Consider the following 22263-nt stretch of genomic DNA (forward strand, 5'->3'; position numbering starts at 1 on the left):
GTCTCATTATATATTTCTGAGTGTCAGGTGCGTCTGCCTCTGATCGTGTTGAGAGCGTGTTTCGTTCTCTTGCACTGTTTGTATGATAGAGCCTCACTGACACAGCAAAGAGTGCAAGATAATGAAACACTCTCAACACGTTCAGAGGGAGACACTCGACACTCAAACATCCATTATATTGTAATCTACTGTTTTCTATGAAGAGTTACTGTACGCTCCCACACACAAAAAAAAGTATATATTCCTTTATTAAAATTAACAGAAATAAAGCGTAACAAAAATAAATATAAAACCACAACTTTGTATTTTAAATACACATAGCGAAAAAAAGTTTGAAAATAAATGTGCACAAAATGAAGATGCTGAAGCAGTCAGTGTGCGATCGCACTGAGGATATTCACCTGTGAGAGAGAGAGAGAGAGGGGTTAATTCACATTTCTATAGCACCCTCATCACAAGGATTAAGAGAGTTTGTAAATGCAGCACAGTACAAATCCAGGGAGAAGTGTAGAAAGACTGTTCAGCTGAGAGAATGCAAGAGCTGAATATATGAAACAGTTCTTAATTCCATCACACACACACACCTTAACATTAGGGTTAGCGTTAGGGGTGAGGATAGGGGTAAGTGTTGGTTGGTTAGGGTTAGTATTAGGGGTGAGGTTGGTTAGGGTTAGTATTAGGGGTGAGGTTGGTTAGGGTTAGTATTAGGGGTGAGGTTGGTTTGGGTTAGTATTAGGGGCGAGGCTGGTTAGGGTTAGTATTAGGGGTGAGGTTGGTTTGGGTTAGGGTTAGTATTAGGGGTGAGGTTGATTAGGGTTAGTATTAGCGGTGAGGTTGATTAGGGTTAGAGTTAGGGATTAAGTTAGGGGTGGGGTTAGGTGTAGGGCTATGTGTTAAGGTTAGGGGTGAGGTTAGTTTTGGTTAGGATCATAGAAGAATGGCATTCGGGGCAATTCATTTCATTTTCTAAGACTCAGTTCTGCTGAAGAAAGCGTTTTCCCTTCAGAGTGCCAGTGGTGATGTCACTCCCCCGTCACGGCGCTCTCTGGATCGCTGCTCCCTATGAAAACAGAGCCCTCAGGATACGCTGTAATCTCTGAGCTGCCATGGTCTACAGAAGTATTCCCAAACCTTTTGACTGGTGACCCAAATGAACACGGGAACAATGAAGCCACGACCCAAAACGTTTCACCATTCAGTATTTTAACTTAAACACTTAACCAATCAAAAAGCAACGTTTCATTTATTTGTATATAAGCAGTTAGGCTTTCATAGTTTTACAGGCTGTGAAAATGTTTGCTTTTTACCAATTTCATTATTAGTACAAAAAGGTTTTAAAACTAACAATATAAATTTGAAAACTGTGTCACAACATACTGAATACCAGTTTCAATTTTCAATTCAACATCAAGGATTGCAAACATACCGGCAACCTGTCACAGATTAGGCCAGCCACTTCTGACAGTTACTACACTAGATGTTACCAGCATGCAGTCTGTCTCGGCATTTTGTTTAATAGAACTAAATAAAATTGAAATTGCCTTTCCAGCAAGTTATGGGTACAGTATTTGTCTACAGCAATGAGCCACAACTACTTCAGGTGGTAAAAAAAAAATGTCCCTTTTATTGAGAGAAGCGGGAGCCCATGTGGGTTTCTAGGAAAGTAGTCCTGAAACTTAGAGGGCTTTTAAAATGCTGGTCAGTTACTCGTTTGGTAATGGAGACATCAAAACTCCTCCTTTTCAATAAAACTCGGACAGAATAAGTGAGAACCTTTAATAACGGCATTCTGCCATTCGTTTCTGCCACAGCTGCAGCTTTACTTTGAATTTTGCAGAGCTGCTTAAATATTACAACCTTTTCCCAGCATTGCTGAATGTAACTCGTTTAGGAAAGCGAATAAATCTGCAAAGTAGTCCAGCTAAAGAAGCAGATTATCATCATCAATAAAATCACCAATGGTGTTCTTTTTTCAGAGAAAAAGGAACGCGCCTCTTCTCAAAGCTCAAATAGATGCTGCAGCATCTTCCCATGGGAAAGCCAATGCATTTCAGTGTGTATTAATAGCAGTACACGATTGGCTCCTAATTCACAGTGCAAATCTTAAAAGCATAAGATGTTTCATGTTTCAGATTGGAGACCCAACAGAAGCCTTGCCTTGACCCATATTTGGGTCGCGACCTCCACTTTGGTAAACGTTGGTCTAGAACAAGCAGCAGGAGAACGTTTCAGGTTTCCGATAGAATGTAGTTCAGTTTCACATTGGCCAGCGTTTCTGCACCAGGGGAAGAGCGCAGGCCGGCTTTCTGCACCTACAGTATGATCAAGTCTATAAATTTAATAATTTTAGATCGCTTGATCTGCCCCTCCTGCTGCATGTGACTATCCTAACGATACTGTAGATGTAACTCGCTGTAAACTTGTTGCATCCGAGTTCATATTGTATTCTAGTTGTGTTGTTATTATTTGCACTGTAAACTACACTGCATGAAACATGAAACTTGCATTGTAGCCCTGCCCTGCATACCTTTAGAAATAAAGCCAGCAGTTTTGCCGAAAAGCCTTCTATGTTTCCTAAATCTTCAACCTGCAAAAAAAAAAAAAAAGCTAACATTTAGAAGTTGTGCCTTAAAGCTAGTTGGCAAATGCAAAATAGGCCAAAATAAACTGAAGTACTCTTTATCCCTCCCCAGCCTCTCTCCCCCTCCATAGCCCCTCTCGATCCCCTCCCCAGCCCCTCCTCTCTATCCATCCCCAAGTAGGGTAGGGTAGGAAGGTAGTGGAGGAGAGAGGGAGGGGTCGGGACGAGTTCCCCCTCTCTCTCCTCTCCTCTCCCCAGCCCCTCTCCCTCCATCCCCTATCCCTCCTCTACTTCCCCAGCCCCTTTCCCCTGTACCCGTGTGAAGGCCCCATTGATCTCTCTCCAGCCTATGATCAGCTTTGCCTTCTTGTCTCCGATCTTCTGCAATCCCTTCAGCTCTTTCAGGGATCCCGTGTTCAAGAGGTTCAGGATCCGATCCCGGCATCTTTGCAGGACCGCAGAGTCCAGCTGAGTCTCCACGCTCTCCTCGTCTTCCAGGACATCGGACTGGGAACGTGGAAAAGGACAGGCAGCCACAATGAGACACATTTTAATGAGGTCACCGTTTGTACAGTTAAGAGTCTTTGAATATTAAGGAAAGAAATGTCAAGCGATCGATGTTTCTGTATTGTAGTGATAACACACGAAGGGTTAAAGCAGTGAATCAATATGCAGCGCACTTCACGCAACAAAGGTGTCTCAGCGCACTTTACATCAAAGAAAATGTACACAAATGAGAACACATATACATAGATTGGAAATTACATTAATGATTAGATTAAATACAAAACACTTCATTTAAAAAGTATAAAGAAAATAATGTATCCTGGGAGGTATATAACATTAAAAAAAAGAAGTGATAATAATTTGAATTGTAATAATGAAGAGCATTACTAAACTCACGACACCACAGTACAAACACATGCCCAGCTGACCTCCTCCAGTTACAAACTTTATTTTTAATTTTTTTTTTTTTTTATTTAGTAGTCGGTAATTTAATTATTTTTTTTCCCAATTTGGAATGCCAATTATTTTTAGGCTCAGCTCACCGCTACCACCCCTGCGGTGACTCGGGAGGGGCCAAGACGAACACACGCTGTCCTCCGAAGTGTGTGCCGTCAGCCGCTCGTTTCTTTACACGCTGCAGACTCGCCGTGCAGCCACCCAGGAGCTACAGCGTCGGAGGACAGCTCCTGGCAGCTTACAGGCAAGCCCGCAGGTGCCCGGCCAGACCACAGGGGGTGCTGGTGTGCAGTAAGCCAAGGACTCCCTGGCGAACCTAACCCTACCCCGCCCGGACTTGCGATTTGAAAGCAAATTTAAGTTGTTTAACAGGAGAAAATGCTGTAAATGAAATCAATTTTATGAACGCGTTTCTCAGCTGTGATTGAGAGACACAAATTGGTTTAACAGGGATCAACTGAATTCTGAATCCTGAATTTTTTAATTCTTAAAAATCAGAAGCCAGTTATAAATAAATGGAATTTGACAAATTAATTTGAGATGACAGCCTGGACTAGTTTGATCAGCTATTTCTTTTAACTATTTAGACTAGAGGATCATTACATCACATCTAGAGGTATCATTGCTACTGTGGATTTCTGTATTACTAATAATCTTTGAATAATGTATGCTGTATTTGAAATGTACTCACCATTACCAAGTACCATGAATAACTTTGCTTAATAAAATCGATTACTAGCTTCTTCCACAGTCCTTACATAAGCAATATCAGATCAGCTGTATTGTTTTATACAAGACAGAGCAAGCATGCTGGTGTTGGAGACTCATGATTCCTTTTTGCCTGTTCTCATGCACTCTCAATAAAGGAGTTCCTTTTCTAATTAATAAACTTCATTTTGACAAAGAATTGAGGACTGAAAGGTTTAAAATTATAACTTTCTTAAAATCATTCAGGAAACACTTTCAACTAAACTTCTCGTAACTGGTTGACTTTTCCAAAAACATAAGATAAACAAACGTTAAGATAAAGTCTACAGTTTACATCAGTACTAATAAGTAGTAATACCTACTTCATGAATCAGGATGAGAAATCGATCTTGATAAACGTATGTGTTAAACTTCATGATGTCGTGTAGTCTGACGTACAAATTATCACATTACAATGGATCCTGGAGGGAGAAAAAAAAATTAAAAAAAATAAATAAAAATCAGTAGAGGTTAAAAAAATGGGGCCAAAGAGGGGTCAAAACATTACGGGTTGATAATAAACGTAGGGCCAAGTGGCAAACGTGTTGGGGGGGTGGCTGAGACCTTTACGGTCAGAATAAAAAGCATGACGCCTAGGTGTCGTTTCGGTAGTCTGGATATCGCGACCTCCTGTTGTGTCTAACCACCGTGGTGACGTCAGGACGTCCGTGGGGATAACCGGTGTCCCCCCCGCGACTACGCGCGACTTGGCACCTAAGGGGTCGGCTGGATTCGGGAGGGATGGACCCGCCGCGAGCCGGTTAACACGCGGCGGGGAATCCTTGGGGGACAGTGCCAGTCGTCACCTTATCGGACCTAAACTTAGACGCTAGAGGTCCGATGTCCCGCGTAGGACGTGAGGTGTGTCTTGCAGAAATGACCTACGCGGGGAGCCCTCGTGCTCCTCCTCGTTTCTACATCTCATCCAAAGGATGGCTGCATGTGTTATAAAAGCTGCCCTTTAGACCACAGTAGCGTTATGAAAGAAGAGAACTATATTTACTTATCATCATCATCCCATGTATATTAAAATGTTCTCATTTTGATTGCAAATCAAAGCGATGAACTACAGAGACAATGTCTCGCAGTATGGTTTCCAATATCAGGGTGTGCTCTGTGTTAGCAGACCACTGTATTTAGATGTATGACTCAGTGCTACAAACATAACACAGCAAAGAGTGCAAGACAATGAAACACACACTCAACACAATCAGAGGGAGACACACCCGACACACCACAGATTAATTTATATAAGACTGAGGTACAGGGAGAGGGGAGAGGGAGGAGGCAGGGTCTGTAATACAAACAGTGCAAGAGAACGAAACACGAATCGAAGCAGACACCCGACACTCCAGCCCAGTACAAGCTGGCACATCCCTCACCTCGGACACCTTCATCTTCCTTGTCTCAGCCTTGCAGGTCATTATGGAGGAAGGCAGTGGCTGCACTTGAGACACTGTAGAATACATACAACAAAAGAATGAACCAAAAATTCACAAAAAAAGACGGAAGCCAAATAAAAAAAAAAAAAATAGTAATACAGCACATCACAACGACTGCAGTGCGATTTAAATATACCATGAAAAATAAAGCAAGTTAGTAGTTGTATGCGTTATATCTAGCAGACCCTAACACTGATGAGAACCAGCCCTCTGTAATATCTTTAATATACAGCACTAGACCCTGATATTGATGAGATCCAGCCCTCTGAAATTTCTTTATAATATACAGCACTAGACCTTGATATTGATGAGATCCAGCCCTCTGAAATGTCTTTATAATATACAGCACTAGACCCTGATATTGATGAGATCCAGCCCTCTGAAATGTCTTTATAATATACAGCACTAGACCCTGATATTGATGAGATCCAGCACTCTGAAATGTCTTTATAATATACAGCAGCCCCTGATGTTGCTCCAGTATCCTCCCTGCTCTCTCTTACCCTGCTGTGAAGCGACAGCTCGTTGTCTCCAGGGCTTGGCCGTGCTGGTTTTGCGGTGTAGGGGCAGGTGGCTGGGTTTTGTTAACAGGCCCTGGGCCTCTGCATTCAAGGAGCTGGTGGTGGCAGTGGGAACACTGGGAGCAGCAGCAGCAGTCCTGCGAGTCTCGGCCAACAGAGACTGGGCAGCCAGAGCTTGCTCTTCCAACTCCTTCTGCTTCAACTGCAGCTCCTACAACAGAGAGGAAAATGGAAGACAGAAAAACAGGAGGGCACAAAGAAAGAGCAAAAGAAAGGAAGAAAAAGAAAAAAGAGAAAGAGGAGTGAGAGAGACACAGAGAGAAAGAAAGAGATGTTAAAACAGGCTGTTGAATAAAGGCCCTCCTGGACTGTGATTGGACACCCCAGCTGTTGAAGGCAAAACTATAAAAGAAAGGAAGTCAAGCTGACAAGCCTTTCACCATTGCCTTTTTCCTTAGGGCAAGAAGTCAATTCAAAGATTCAACAGGTAACTGCAAGTATGGATGGGTTTTCACTGTGCGAGTGCCAGAGGTTTAACACTGGTCCCGTTCACAGTCCTGTATATCTTTAATTCGAGTTAGAATCCTTTAGTTTATAGTTAACTCGCTTTGTAAGCATAAAACTATTTACTACAACTCATGCATTTAATTGTTATTTTATTATATTGTTAGGAGTTACATTATCCTCAGTTTAACGTTGAGATTATAGATAGATAGATAGATAGATAGGGTGTGTATATCCTCTGCAGGGATGGGAATAAGACTCCTGTTGTACAGCAGTTTGATCTATTCCTGGTTTCACTAGGAGTTTAATAAAGAGACACACCTGAGCTTGTTACCTAGACACACTGGGGCTGATCAAACTGGTAGTAAAACCTGGACTGGGTGACACTGCTGTGCAATAGGAGTCTTATTCCCACCTCTGCAATAATAATGCTGGTTATCATAGGGATGGGAATCAGACTCCTGTTGCATAGCAGTTTAATATATCCCTGCTTTGTACATTATCTTTATCTCCAGTACAGAATTGAGCAGCTTGAGTAAAGGGAGGTGTGTGGATATAATATTATATAATATATATATATATATAGATATATATAATATGTGTGTGTGAAGTCTACTTAGGCGTAAAACAAACAAGGTAAGTGACTCTGCAGCAGCAGTTGATGCACAGTTCACCACATAGTCGCTTTGGATAAAAGCATCGTTAAATGACTAATTATAGATAGCAATCGACAGGAGGTATATATTATGTGTCTGGTTTCACCTTGATCTTCTGTCTGCTCTCCTGCACAGTGCGCAGCAGGTTAAGTAAAGGCTGGGGTATGTGTGTGCGCGTGCGTACGTGTGTGCGTGTGCGTACGTGTGTGTGTGTGTATATATATCTATCTATCTATCTTTGGTTTCACCTTGATCTCCTGTCTGCTCTCCTGCACAGTGCGCAGCAGGTTCAGCCTCTCCTTCTCTGGGGTTCCTTTCATCATCTTCTCCAGGGTGAGCAGCCTGACCAGCACCGAGGGGTCAGACATCCCTACAGGGGGGCTGCAGAAGAGAGAGAGGGAGGGAGAGGGTGGGGAATGAGAGAGAGAGAAAGAGGGGAATGAGAGGAGGGGTTAGAGAGAGGGGGGAATGGGAGAGAGAAAGAGGGAATGAGAGAAAGGGGAGGAATGAGAGGGAGAGAGAGAAGGGGAATTAGAGAGAGGAGGGAAAGAGAGAGAGAGAGAGAAAGGGGAATTAGAGGGAGAGAGAGAAAGGGGGAATGAGAGAAAGGGGAATAAGAGGGAGAAGGGGGAAGAGAGGGAGAGAGAGAAAGGGGAATGAGAGAAAGGGGGAATAAGGAAGAGAGAAGAGGGAATTAGAGAGGGAGAGAGAGAGAGAAAGGGAGAGAGAAAAAGGGGGAATGAGAAAAAGGGGGGAATGAGAGAGGGAGAGAGAGAAGGAATGAGAGAGGGAGAGACTACAGCTAAGGCCAAAAGCTTTGCATCAGCCCTATAAAATGAAATAATTCTGCTTCATAAAAGGTCGAATGAAACCTGCTGAATAATGTTACGTTAACATATTTCAATTACATACCGCTTTGTAGTTTTAGACTATAATTCAAGCATTCATGGGAATAATAGTCTTGTATTATACAATAATGATTATAATAATAATAATAATAATAATAATAATAATAATAATAATAATAATATAGCACCTTTCATAGTGGACCACCATCACAAAACGCTTTAAAAGATACAAGACTAGGGTGCGTGAACTATGCATCAGCCTCAGAGTCACTTACAACAACGCCTCACCCCAAAGACGCAGAACAAGCAGGTTTAGTGACTTGCTCAGGGTCACACACAGTGAGTCAGTGGCTGAGCTGGGATTTGAACCGGGGACCTCCTGGTTATAAGCCAGTTTCTTTAAACACTGGACCACACATAACATGTGTGTGCTTGAAAACACATCAGTTCAGTTACTACAGTAACTTGCAAGACCTCTCTCATATAAAAACCGTGGTTCTGTGTGTCTAAAGAATGCACAGGGACTAGTTACAATCATTATTAGTCATTTAGTAGACGCTTTTATCCAAAGAGACTTCAGGCTGGTTCACGCTGGGCATACGATTCATACGAACGCATCACCTTGCGTTCAAATTGCAGACACTGAAGTTGGTGATGTCACTCGCGTTCAACAAAATCGCACGCCTTTCTCTTTCCTTTAGAATTTTACAAGTAAAACACAATTTACCGTTGATTATTTGAAATAAATTATGGAAAATGGCTAAAGAACTGATAATGAAGCAGATACGGTACCAGAAATAAACAGATAAATAATCAGCATGAAAAATAACAGCTCAGGAATTTAAACCCGTGTTTAATGTGTGTCTCTCGGCAGCCTACATACTGAAAGCGTGCTGGTTAAATTGACCGGGTCAGCTCAACAAAGTGAGCAAATGTCAGTGATTTTACCATGAAACTGAATGATAGCATTTGCTGTCAATCACACAATTCTTTTTTTGGATCAGCTGTTTATAAAGAGGCGCTGTGGTTAAATGCGGCTGTGTGCACCACTCCCAGAGTGCTGTCTTTTGTAAACCAATCAGAATGAACCAACGCAGGGAGAAGATCGCTCAGTGTGAACTACAGCCTGCGTCCATTCGTAGCGTCCATCTGAATCTTATGCCTAGTGTGAACCAGTCTTTAGAGTCACTTCAGTAAGACCTTGGTTTTACATCAAGGAGGTTCAGTGACTTGCTCAGGGTCACACACAGCGAGTCAGTGGATGAGCCGGTTTGGTATCAAGCCCTTTTCTTTAACCACTGGACCAACAAGCCTAGGAGTTCAGTTTCCAGCAGAGACCAGCAGATCACCTGGCTGTCCCACATAGGGAGGAGTCATATCTTTCCTTTATGTATGCTTACGGCTTTATATAATATTTAGTTCTTATAAGTAAATAATAACGACTGTTAAACTTTGCATCTCTGTCACTCTTGGGCAAACCCTTCAAATCTTACAAGAGGGCGACTGTCTCTACCTGCACGCCGTGGGAGAGACGTCAGAAATCTCAATGCTGCTGTCACGAGACTCCTTGGCTATCTTCTTGAGAGCGTTTCCATTGGGAGCGCTTTCTTCTCTCGGTCTCTTCAAAGCTGAGAGAGAGAGAGAGAGATGTATATACAGTGCTACCTTATTATAACACAACCCGTAATAATGCAGAGTCAGTAAGGTCGTGGCTCCCATAAAGCAATTTGACTCAAGCACTGGGTTTTACTGTTGTTTTACAGTACCGCATTTAAATCCATAGAAGCTGAAACTGGGACATATAGCACTTCTAAAGCTCCCATGCTTGCATTGTATTTATTTTCTAAAAAATGAAAAACAAACTGTCCGTTAACGTTGCAAAATAAATAGGAAACAATGCAAGTGTGTAGAAACGTCCCTGGATTCTGTTACTTATTCACAGCTTATTTATTAGAAAAAAAATAAATAGAATTTAAATGAGTGGTGTAAACTAAACTGATGGAATATTGTTACATGACTGGTCTAAGGACCCTGTGTGTGTCTGTCTGTGTGTGTGCAGAAACAGGGAAGCATTAAGCCAGCCTCAGCCGGGATTGATTGGCATCCAGGTGGGCGGGGACACGAAAGCCCACATCAACGCGGACAGAGCTGACAGCGGAGGACAGAGCTGCTGTGTGAATGTGAGAGACTGTGTTGTTTTTGGTGAGGCCCAGGCTGACAGGGGCTTGAGTGCCTGCAATATTAAATTGGCCATTCTAAATCATTTCAGGGAAAAAAAAGCCAATATTCCTTATAAGGCGAAACAAACTATCGCGGTCTCCAATTGTGGACCCCATAACTGCGGTATAAAAACAGGGCAGCACTGTGCTACAGCTCTGGCCAAAAGTTTTGCATAACCCTATAGAATGAACTAATTTTGCTTCCAAAAGTAGAATGAAACCTGCTGAATAATGTTATGTTAGCATACTGAATTACACACCGCTTTGTAGTTTTCCATATTCTTCATAGCAAATCAATACATTTAGATGTAGAGATATTTGAGTTTGGAAGTTAGTGAATGATTAAATGTTTTATTGTACCAGCTACAGCACGAACACTGTAGATTTGCACGAACCGTTACTGGTTTGCCCAGACGGAGCTCTCCGCAGAAATAAGGCACTGGCAATCAGGCGAGGGTCGCTGGTGTCGATAGGGCTGACTCACCCTTCAGAGTGAAGCAGCAGCTGCTCGGGTTTGTGACGATCGCTGCTTTTTCTTCGGACTCTGCGGAGAACAGTGACCCACACAAACCCAAGCAGCTGTTTCTTTACTCTGAATGGTAAATTTTCCTACCGCATAGTGGTTTGATCCATTCCTGGTTTCACTAGAAGTTTAACAAGACACACCTGAGCTTGTTACCTAGACACACTGGGGGCTGATCAAGCTGGTAGTAAAACCTGGAATGGGTGACACTACTGTGTAATAGGAGTCTGATTCCCACCCCTATAGCCCGCTCACCTGATTTCTGTGAACTTGCCCCCTGAACCCGCACCATGTTACGTTAACATGAAATACTGTATTACTATAGACTTTTGTGATATCATAGGGAGAGAGAGAGAGAGAGAGAGAGAGAGAGAGAGAGATCACCACCTCCCACGCTACTCCACTCACTGCACTAGAAGACTGGCTGTACCTCCTCTACGCTCCCGTCTCCAAAGCCCGCTCCTTCTCCACCCTTGCCCCGCAGTGGTGGAACGACCTTCCTACGGATGTCAGGACTGCTTAGTCCCTCCCTGACAACCTATCAGTGCCTCCTCAAGACACACCTCTTCAGACAACACCTGGAAAACTCAGGTCTCCCCTTATGGTCAATATAGCACTCTGCCTTTCATGCACTTTAACCTGCTCTTATCTGCTCCCTATTATACTGTATTAAATCCTGCACTTAACCCAACCTGTAGCATCTTGTATTTCGTTTGCACTCGTATCTAACCCTGATGATCTATCAACACTGGTATCTGCTTTTGAACTGCCCCGATATCAAATCGTACTGTGTTTTGTATTTGCTCTTATTAGGACTGAAGTCATTGTGTTTTGTACCATTGTACTTTTTGTATACAACTGTAAATCACCCTAGGTAAGGGCGTCTGCAAAGATCATCACTAAATCCTGCATTTCTAATATACAGAAAGGATGCTTACATAGCAAACGTGCAAGGGCTCGCTGGTCCAGTGATTAAAGAAAGGGGTCTTGATACCAGGAGGTTCAAATCCCAGCTCAGCTACTGACTCGCTGTGTGTATGCGTGTGTGTGTGTGTGTGACCCTGAGCAAGTCACTTCACCTCCTTGTGCTCTGTCCTTCAAATGAGACGTCAAACAAACAGTCCTATTGGAAGTGACTCTGCAGCAGCAGGAGGAGTGATGCACAGTTGACCCCCTTGTCTGCGAGTTGCTTTGGGTAAAAGCGTCTGCTAAATGACTAATTAATAATAATAATAATAATAATAATAATAATAATAAAGCAGATGACAGACTTTCCTCTGGTCCTCACATCACCCTACCAACAGAGAAATAGACAATGATTAACATATTATTATAATAATAATTATTATTATTATTATCATCATTTGTCTCTGGTTTACCTGCAGTAGTCTGGTGAGCTTGCTGTCTCTGTAAGTCACTCTGGCCAGACCCTGGTTCAGGGAGTCCACCACCTTGCTCAGCACGAACAAGGAGGAGTTGATGGCCCCGCTCTCCTTCAGCCGGATCCCCTGGTTCCCGGTCCGCCTGTTATCCTCCGAGCCGGCCAGGTCGATCAGGTAGAGCTTTCCAGTGAGCTGTCTGAAGGGAAAAACGCGCTGGGACTTGACTACCTGAGAGAGAGGAGAGAGAGAGAGAGAGAGAGTATTAAAAAACACCCACAGCAGGGAGTGTTGAGAGGAGACAGCAAGTGTATTTTTCACAAAGCAACACTTTTATCCAGCCAGACCACACTAGAGAATGAGCCGGTCTGAAGGGTATTCTACACTACGAAAAGCAGCGATCAGTCTTCACAAACCCAAGCAGCTGGTGTCAATCGGGCTGATTCATTCAGAGTGAAGAAACAGCAGCTTGGGTTTGTGTGGGTCGCTGTTCTCCACAGAGTCTGAAGAAAAAGCAGCGATCGTCACAAACCCAAGCAGCTGCTTCTTAATTCACTGTGAGGGTGAAATCAGCCCGATCGACACCAGCAACCGGACAATCCAGTAATAAGCGAGTGAAGCAGCAGCTGTGTGGGTTTGTGACTTTTTCTTCAGACGTGGAGAACAGCGACCCACACAAACCCCAGCAGCTGCTTCTTCACTCGCTTTACTCTGGGTTCTGCAGAAAGCTTGTTCGAATCATCGTTTGGTTGCAGCACTCGTTACAAACGTTGCCAAGATGTTAAAAACGTCTTTCATTCTAAAGTTTAAAAACCCTTTTGTGCATGAAATATTAAATTGCTGAAAAAAGTAGTAATTTTGGACAATATATTTTTTAATTGAAAATGATATTGTTGACATTAGGCAGGTTGAATCATTGGATTCTTTATAGTCCAAACTGAAAACATTACTTGAAATAAGTGGAGTGTACTGGACATAAGAGCTCTCCGGCTTTGTTTTAAATTGCACAGCTCTTTGGGATGCCATGGCGAAGGAAGGGCGCTGTATAAAAAAACATTGAGGTCTCCATGTAAAAGGGTGTAGGGCCCGATGAAATCCGCGTTAACGAAAACACGGACAGAATCGCAAAATTAACTCTGAATCCAGTGCTGTACGATTACTTATATTAAAAAAAGAAAATAACAATAATAATGAATTTGGCGGTAGAGCATTAAGCTTAAACATTTGAAGGGAAATTTGCGGAATGTTTTGTCTTTTCTCTCAAATCAATTTTGGCCAATTCTGAATAAAGATTTGTTAGGCTACCTGACTGCTATCACTGCAGCCAACCATTGTGATTAAAAACAATGGAAACACAAACACATAAATAAATAGATAAGTATGAAAAACAAACAGAAATATTTCATAGGGCCCTGGGTTAAGTGTTCAGGGAGCAAACCCGAGAGAAAACGCCTTCGTCTCACCCTGATCAGCAGCACCGTGTGGCTCCGGCTGGACCGTGTGTTCAGCTTGGTGCTGGCCATGGTGCGGTTCTGGCTGGCTGGAAGGAAATGGCTCTCGAACTCCGCAAAGGAGCCGATGGATCTCTGGGTCAGGCCCGGGATCAAGATGTTTTTGTCTTTATCCTCTCGGATCGGCAGGTCCTGGGGCTCAAGCAGGTCCAAAACCTGGAACAATAAATATAAAGGTTCAGGTCCTGGTATTGTCCAGTCTTAACTACTGCAACTCCCTCCTGGCCGGCCTCCTTGTCTCTGCTATCAGAGACGATAGCTGAGGTAGGTCTAGTATGGTTTGAGACGACGGGCGGAACATAAAAGGAAGGAACAAAGAGGGTCCGACGAGGTGAGAGATGTGACCGAGGGATAGAGGCGAGGGTAGTTTTTTGAGAGCATGAGCGGATAGCGACAGAGCTGGAAGACGAGGGAGGGAGAGGTCCGATAGTAAAGAGGGGTGTGGGGGAGAGTGTGGGACCGTCTGATCGACATGGGGGGAAGTCGAGGGGCGGAGGTCTCGGGTGAGGAAGAGGTGGGAGGGGGAGTCACCACCTTGCTGGACGGGTGCCCATAGTCCTGACGAGTCAGAGACTGTGGAAGTCTGTCGTAGACTCTGTAAACCTCACAACTCTCCACTATACTGGACTATATGGCACCCAATTGTACCATACGTGCATCAGCTTGTACTCGCACTGAACTGCTCCATATAACTACTTACTGTATCTTGTACTGATTTTACTCTTATAGGTGTCCGATTTCACTTTTTCATTTTGTAATTGCTCTTACTTGAAATCACTGTCATCCATTCATCGTACTCACTACCTGCTCTTAGTGGACTTCACTCGTACAGTAAAGATATTTGCTTAGAAGTTAACTGCTCTCACTCGAACTAGCTCTTCAATGTAATTACTGTATTCTCAATTCTGCTCTTATTTGAATTTGATCTCATTTGCCATTGATTTTTATTGTACTTCATAACTGTGCTTATCTGTAATGTGATATTCTGTAATGTGCTACTTTGTACTGTGATACTTAGTAATAATAGTAAGTCACCCTGGATAAGGGTGTCGTCCAAGAAATAAATATAGATGGAAATAAAACTCCCGTTGCACAGCAGTTTGATCCATTCCTGGTTTCACTATGAGTTTAACAATAAGAGCTTGTTACCTAGACACACTGGGGCTAATCAAACTGGTAGTAAAACCTGGAATCGATCAAACTGCTGTGCAGTAGGAGTCTTATTTCCATCTCTAAAATAAGATGATTTCTATTTAATTCCTGAAACGTTTAAAGGGTTATGCATGCTTGTTCACAGGATGAACATTTGGGAAAATGAATGGAAATCTTAGAAAAACTGCATGAGTGTGTGAGTTGATGGAACGTCGAGTGTATTTATGATTGCAAAAATACCGTATTCCTTCGAATTCAAGACGCAGCCCAAATTTCCCAATTTGAGGAAAAAATAACACATTCAAATAAATCTGCATTTACAAAGCCACAGCCTGTTATGCATATGGAAGCAGTCTGAGTCTGTCTGCTGTCACACAGAGCCTCACAAGCTGCTTCTCATTTCCAGTGGTGGTTACTCGCACCTGTTTTTCTCCCAGTTTATGATCTGTGGGATTGCTTGACATGTTGAAAAAATACTGGGGTCTGATCATCATCTCCGCTCTGTCTGAGCTGGGACTGATTGTTAGAAATGCTGAAATTGTAAAAACTTCTCTTGGAATTCCTCAGGAACACACACACGTTTGCATGCGTGTATTTGTGGGGGTTTCTCATTGACTCTCACTATATTTTTATTGATTATTTTTAACTCCAATCAGACAAAACTCCACACAGGGTGAAACTTCACAACAAACTAAACATTTTGGCACTTACTTTTATTTATTTTTTTAGGCATATTTAGTTCTTAAAACGTGTTTTACAAAGTGTGGATGCCCCCACAGCATTGTTTTTCAGGAGTTACTATCTTTGTGGGGACATTCTCAAATTTTGTCCTCACATTGATAGTAATACCCGCCCACACACACACACACACACACCCTCCCCCTCCACACACAGACACACCTGCCCTCCCCCCACACACACAGTCAGTTGTATGCGGCACCTTCTCGTTGTAGATCTCCAGGTAGGACATGCACACGCTGTGCTCCCACTCCTGGTTGGCTGGCAAGCCGCTCTGCTCCCTCACCATCTGGAACACATCCTTCACAGCCCTGGGGATCACGCCCCGCTCCACCCAGCATGGTGTGAGTCTTACCTGAGACACAGAGAGGGTGATTAAAGGAGGGAGCTCCATACACCTGATACACAGACAAACACACAGGGATTCATTCACTTACTATACATGAGAAAGCTCCACACTACACTGTTACTCCTGACAGCCACTATGCACCCGAGACAGGCAGACACACACACAAGGTATTAATGCTCTCTAGATTACAGGAGGGAGCTCCATACTGCACTGTTACTCCCAACACACACACACAGATCCTGAGGCCCTCAGCAACTTGCACTAAAGACACAAATTTCATCACAAATCGGACAAGCGGCTTTTAAAACTGTTAAAATAAAAGCACAGCACTCACGCAGTGCGACTGACAGACAGCCCAAATGCACCCCCAGATACACACAGCAACTTCTAACGAGAACACAAGAAAAGTTTGGGAAGGAGAAAAGTCCATTCGGCACATCAAGGCTCGTCCCTTGTTAGCACACCAGTCTCCCCTGCCTGGGGGAGGGGGGCTTGTTTAAAAGCACAGAATCTAGTCTTTTTCTTTTTTCTTTTTTTTTTTTTTTTTTAAATACTCCCAGTGTTTTAGATCCTACTGCTCAATCTTCTAGGCTATTCCATGCATTTACAACTGTAAATTTACTTTCTGTTCTAGACTTTCTCACTTTCCACTTCTGCCTCTTGTTCTACTCTGTGCTGAACTGGAAGCAATGTCTATGGGTTAACTATCTTTTAGACCAGGGGTTCCCAAACTGTGGGGCGCGACACAGTCCCGGGTGGTGGCGGGGGCAATGACATTCTGCGTACTTTTTTCTATTAATAGCAAAAAGGCGGCGGCGGTGGCAGCTGTAACTAGAAAAATTGTGTATTGGCGGACTGTCAATCAAAACAGAAATTCACAAATCAGAGCTGACAGACTGCCTACCTGTAGGCAAGATGTGACGTGAGAGCTCCGACAATAGGGCAGAGTTAAAGTTATGTGATCGCTGTAAAAAGCGTGTTCAGTATATAATATATATATATATATATATATATATATATAAAAATATGTCGCGGATAAGTATCACCTTATTTTTTTTATACAGCGCCTTTCATAGTGGAACACCATCACAAAGTGCTTGACAAGATACGAGACTGGGGCGTACACAGCCTCCTATGTCCAATCCGTCCATTATGTCCAATCCGCAACCAAAGAATATGCTTTGCAATGTATAAAGAACAAAAAAGGCAGCTACAGGAGTTTGAATGCATTTGTACCCTTTTGAGGTGCTGGAATGGATTTTTTTTTTTTTTTGTAGAAACGTTTTCATACTAACTTGCGCACTTGAAAACATTCATTTAAAAATTCAATTGATGCCTATGACGAATACGTTTCTGTGACTAATTAGCTACTAACATTTAAAATATTGAGTACTTTGATGTATGTTTCAATATTAACTAAATCAAGTTATTAATCAAACTGATAAATCTTGCTACATACCGGTAATTGAGTTATCAGTATGTTTGGATACACAGCTATTTTATTGATTACTGGCTCACTCAGTCGTCTTAAAATAACACCAGAGTATATTTTGGTGGATAATAATAACAATAATAATAATTGTTTTTTTGACCCATTCAAATTTCACTGCAGATGACTTTATTTTGATAAGTTTTTTTTTGGTTACATGGCACAGTTGTGCTCCGATTTTTTTTTTTTTTTTTTTTTTTTTTTTTTAAGGGGGTGATGTTGTAAGCCAGCTGAATGTGATTTTGCAAGTTGTATTTGGTTGTACAGAGTAGTTGGGGAAAAAGTATCTTATGCAAGGCTCTCGATTCCTTCTGCATTGTGCATGACAGTTCGGCGTGAGAGGCAACGGCTGGACGTTTTAGATACACAGTGTTCAGAAATGAGGATTTAAGAGTTGTGTTTTTGTGCTCGTTGTACTGGTTTCACTCAAGTGATTCCTGTTCAGGTATTTATGAATGGGAATGATGAGAGACATGCACTGCTTTCCTGTTTGATGACCAAGAATAATATCAATTTTCAATTATACTTAAAAGTTTGATTAAAAAAAAAAAAATGTTTGTTTAGTTTTTGCAATTTATTTTATTTACTAAAATGAAAGTGTTTACATTTTTTTTCCCTCTGTGCATGTTCCTTCTGTCACAATATTTAGTGAAATGAATAAAGGACGGTTTAGATTAGCTTTATTTATAATGTCACAGGTTTAAACATATAAAATATTTTTTTTAATTTGACATTTTCCCCAGAGCGCGCTAATAGTGGGTAATGCAGCTGAACAGATGGGCCTCAGGTAAAGTTTGGGAACCCGTGTACTACTGAATTGAACCCCTGTTCTATTGAACTGAATCCCTGTTTTAGACCATTTATGATTCAATCAGCCCTTCTCTGTACCTTTGAGTGCAGTTATGTCTTATCAGACTTACTACTCTTAATGCAATTTACTCTTACAAGCAAATATTTTTACTAGAAGTTTAACTGTTCGGTTGAATTCACTCTTAATTGTAATTTACTGTATTCTCAATTCTGCTCTTATTTGAATTTGATTTTCTAATGATTGTATTGTACTTTATAACTGCTCTTATATGTAATGTGAGATTCTGTACGGTGATATTTGTACGGTGATACATCAATTGTAAGTCGCCCTTGGGTAAGGGCATCTGCTAATAAATAAAATAATAATAATAATAATAATAATAATAATAATATCATCAGAAATGTTTGAGAACGAGCACAGACCATTCAGCCTTATTGAGATCGAACTCTCCCCTGAAATCAGACGAGGGTGGCTGGTGTCGATCGGGCTGATTTCACCCTCACAGTGAATTAAGAAGCAGCTGCTTGGGTTTGTGACGATCGTTGCTTTTTCTTCAGACTCTGTGGAGAACAGCAACCCACACAAACCCAAGCTGCTGTTTCTTCACTCTGAACGAATCAGCCTGATTGACACCAGCGCCCCTCACCTGAGGAGAGCTCAACCGGGGTGTTCGACCGGACTCACCTGCCCCTGTCGGCCCGTATGCAAAGACGCTGGTGTTCTGGCCGGACAGCAGGTGAGACAGAACCGGCTTCACCGAGCCTGTGTACACCTCCTGCTGAGAGGAGTTCTCTCCATAGAACGCATCAAATCTGCAGAGAGAGGGTGGAGAGAAAGAGGAGAGAAAAAAAATTAACAGAGAAAGTAGAGAGACTGGCAGTCAAACAGAGTCCATTAGAGCCAAGGGGCTACTTAAAAGATGTTTTCATGACTAAAAAAGTACAAATCAGAACGGAACAGATGACACAAAGACTGACAAACATTATTTTCGTGAAAACAGACAATGGGTGGGGTTCCTAATGGTGCTGGGAAAGAAACTGCTACAGTTGTGGGTTTCGGTAACAAAGAGGTTCCTCAAAAACTATTGACTTCAGGGAGCGAAGTAAGTCTCCTAGTGCACAGCAGTGTCACCCATTCCAGGTTTTACTACCAGCTTGACCAGCCCCAGTGTGTCTAGGTAACAAGCTCAGGTGTGTCTTATTAAACTCATAATTTAGACCAGGACACAGTAGAACCTGGACTGGGTGACACTGCTGTCCAATAGGAGTCTTATTTCACTCCCTGAATTCAATACAAAGCAGCTGGATTTTGGGAGCTGTTTTTGAGGAACCTCTTTGTTACTGAAACCCAACACTGTAGCTGTTTCTTTCCCAACACAATTAGCAACCTGTTCACACAGTTTCAGATAAAAGCAAAAAAAAAGGCAAGTCTCATTCCCATCGCTGTTGCACTGAGCAATGCTTCGGGTTTTGGTGAAGGTGGGCAGCCTTACTGGTAGCTCACGGTTTCCATGGTGTTCCTCCAGTTCAGGATTTCGAGGGAATGGCTTCCAGTACCCCGCACGCACGGCCCCTCCTTCCTCTCATCGTCCCGGCTCATATACAGGCGCAGCCTCACTGACACTCGAACCTGAGTCGCTGCTGAGTGAGATGGCTTCTTCACCAGCCCAGTTCGGCCAGGCTCACCCGTATTGCTGCCATTGCTGAGGGGCAGGAGACCTGGGTTCAATAATTGCAGTTGCGCAAGTAGTAATTGAGATTACAGTTTGCATCAGTTATATCTTTATTTTGTATATAGCGCAGTTCATATGGACTACCATCACAAAGCGCTTTACAGAGGCAGGCTGTGAACTGTGCATTATATGCAGAGTCACTTGCAATAGGACATTGATTTAACGTCTCATCCGCAGAATGGAGCACAAGAAGGTGAAGTGACTCACTCAGGGTCACACACAAGGGGTCAGGTCCAGTGGCAGAGGTGGTATTTGAACCTGTGACCCTTCCCATGACAAGCCCTGGACTTAAACCACTAGACCACACTGCCTCATAATCATTTTGTTATCACTCTGAAATGCTGTATCGCCCAAGTGTATCTCATTTTGTTTATACTTTAATTTTCTGCATGTCATTTTAATCATTTGTGTATTCTCCCATTTCGCTTGATGCAGAGACGCCTTTATTGGTGTAAAGTGCTCTACAGAAATAAAGACTGATCAATTGACTGGTTATGTATTTACAGATATACAATTAGTATTGAAACCCTCCTGACACTTTCCACCCCCTAAATAAAAAACAAAGGGAATGTAAACTAACTGGTATGCCAACAACATCTGCGCTGTTTCTGTCAAGTGCTCTGTAGTAGTAGTCCACTGAGATTAAAAGGTAACTGTGCTTGAACCTCGGCATGCCTGTGTGATTGTAGTTTATACCAGGGTATGATTGACTGATGGACAGCAGTTTCAGTAACACATTTAATTTGTGTAATAAACAGTATGCTAGGGATAAGATCATAAATTGACGACGAAACCACTTTGTCGTGGTAACATTTTTTTTAATAATAATAATAATAATAATAATAGTATAATAATAATAATGATAATAATCTCTATGTACAAGTTCTCTAGTCTGTTTCTGTACCTGTAATTATCATTGCTGGGTTCTTTCGAATAAACGTGTGAACTTTGTTACTCTTTAGTGGAATTATTAGTCAAATTAAAATTGCAATTAATAACTGTAACTGATGTTACTGTACCGTGTGTACACCTAATGTAACAGAAAGACGTTCTGAAAATATTTTGCCAGCGGCCTTTTGTGCTTAAAGCAATTATACAAGACATACATGTGTATGACGTAACGTAGTGTTTTATGTTTGTGACATACATATACTATATATATATATAATATATATATATATAATATATACACACATATATATATATATATATATATATATAGGGTGTATATATTTTGTATATATATGGGTATTTATGGATGATGTATATGTATATAGTGTGGTGTGTGTGTTTATACGCACACACACCACATACACACTATATATATATATATATATATATTATATGGAATAAATAATCGTCTTGATTAAGTACTGTCAATAAGACACATCGCATAAAAACGTAAGTGGGTAGTTTAACACCGTCTCAGGGATTATGAAATAAGAATATGTATATGTTATTATTGTAAATTTAGAGGCGGGGAAAATGGCAGTTTTTGAGTATGTCAAAATAATTAGCTTCTCACAGTGACAACAAATGGCTTTCGCCAATGAAAACGGCTTCAACTGAAACAGTTCATCAAAAAACAAACAAAACAAAAAAACAAAAAAAAACCCCACAACACCACACATTTTAAATATTTCAATTTTAAGTAGTTCAATTATCCTGTGAAATGAAATTTAAATAAAAGAGTCGGCCGCGTTGTTTATCGGCTCACAACGTCTTACACACACCTAAACTTACCTTATTTATGAAACTCCCTCGTCCCGTTACCGTGAATTGTTTTATTTTTATTTTATTCCAGTTTATTTTTTTTTTTTTTTTTTTTTTTAATTCACAGATTCGGTTAAAAAGTCGTTTGAAAAAAAAACGGTTTCTTATCTCGCGAGCCTTCCCTTCGTTCTTTTTTTTTTTGAATTTCGAGCGTCTGCAGAGCTGGCCAATCAGAACGCAAGCCGGACGTGTCTACGTCATGCCTAGACGACCGTCGACTTTTTGCTTAGCAACGGGAAGAGGGGGGGGGGGTTAGAGAAATGAAAACAATTATAATAATACAAATACTTCGCTTTGAAAGAAAGTACACACGTTAAAACAGAAA

General features: G+C 41.8%; 1 pseudogene; it reads right to left on the reverse strand.

Moving 5' to 3' along the window:
- Positions 1-330: 330 nt before the first annotated feature.
- Positions 331-22139, reverse strand: LOC121306789 (annotated as a pseudogene).
- Between the last annotated feature and the right edge of the window lie 124 nt (positions 22140-22263).

The sequence above is a fragment of the Polyodon spathula genome, chromosome 50, assembly GCF_017654505.1.
Source record: "Polyodon spathula isolate WHYD16114869_AA chromosome 50, ASM1765450v1, whole genome shotgun sequence".
In the NCBI taxonomy this organism is placed as follows: Eukaryota; Metazoa; Chordata; class Actinopteri; order Acipenseriformes; family Polyodontidae; genus Polyodon; species Polyodon spathula.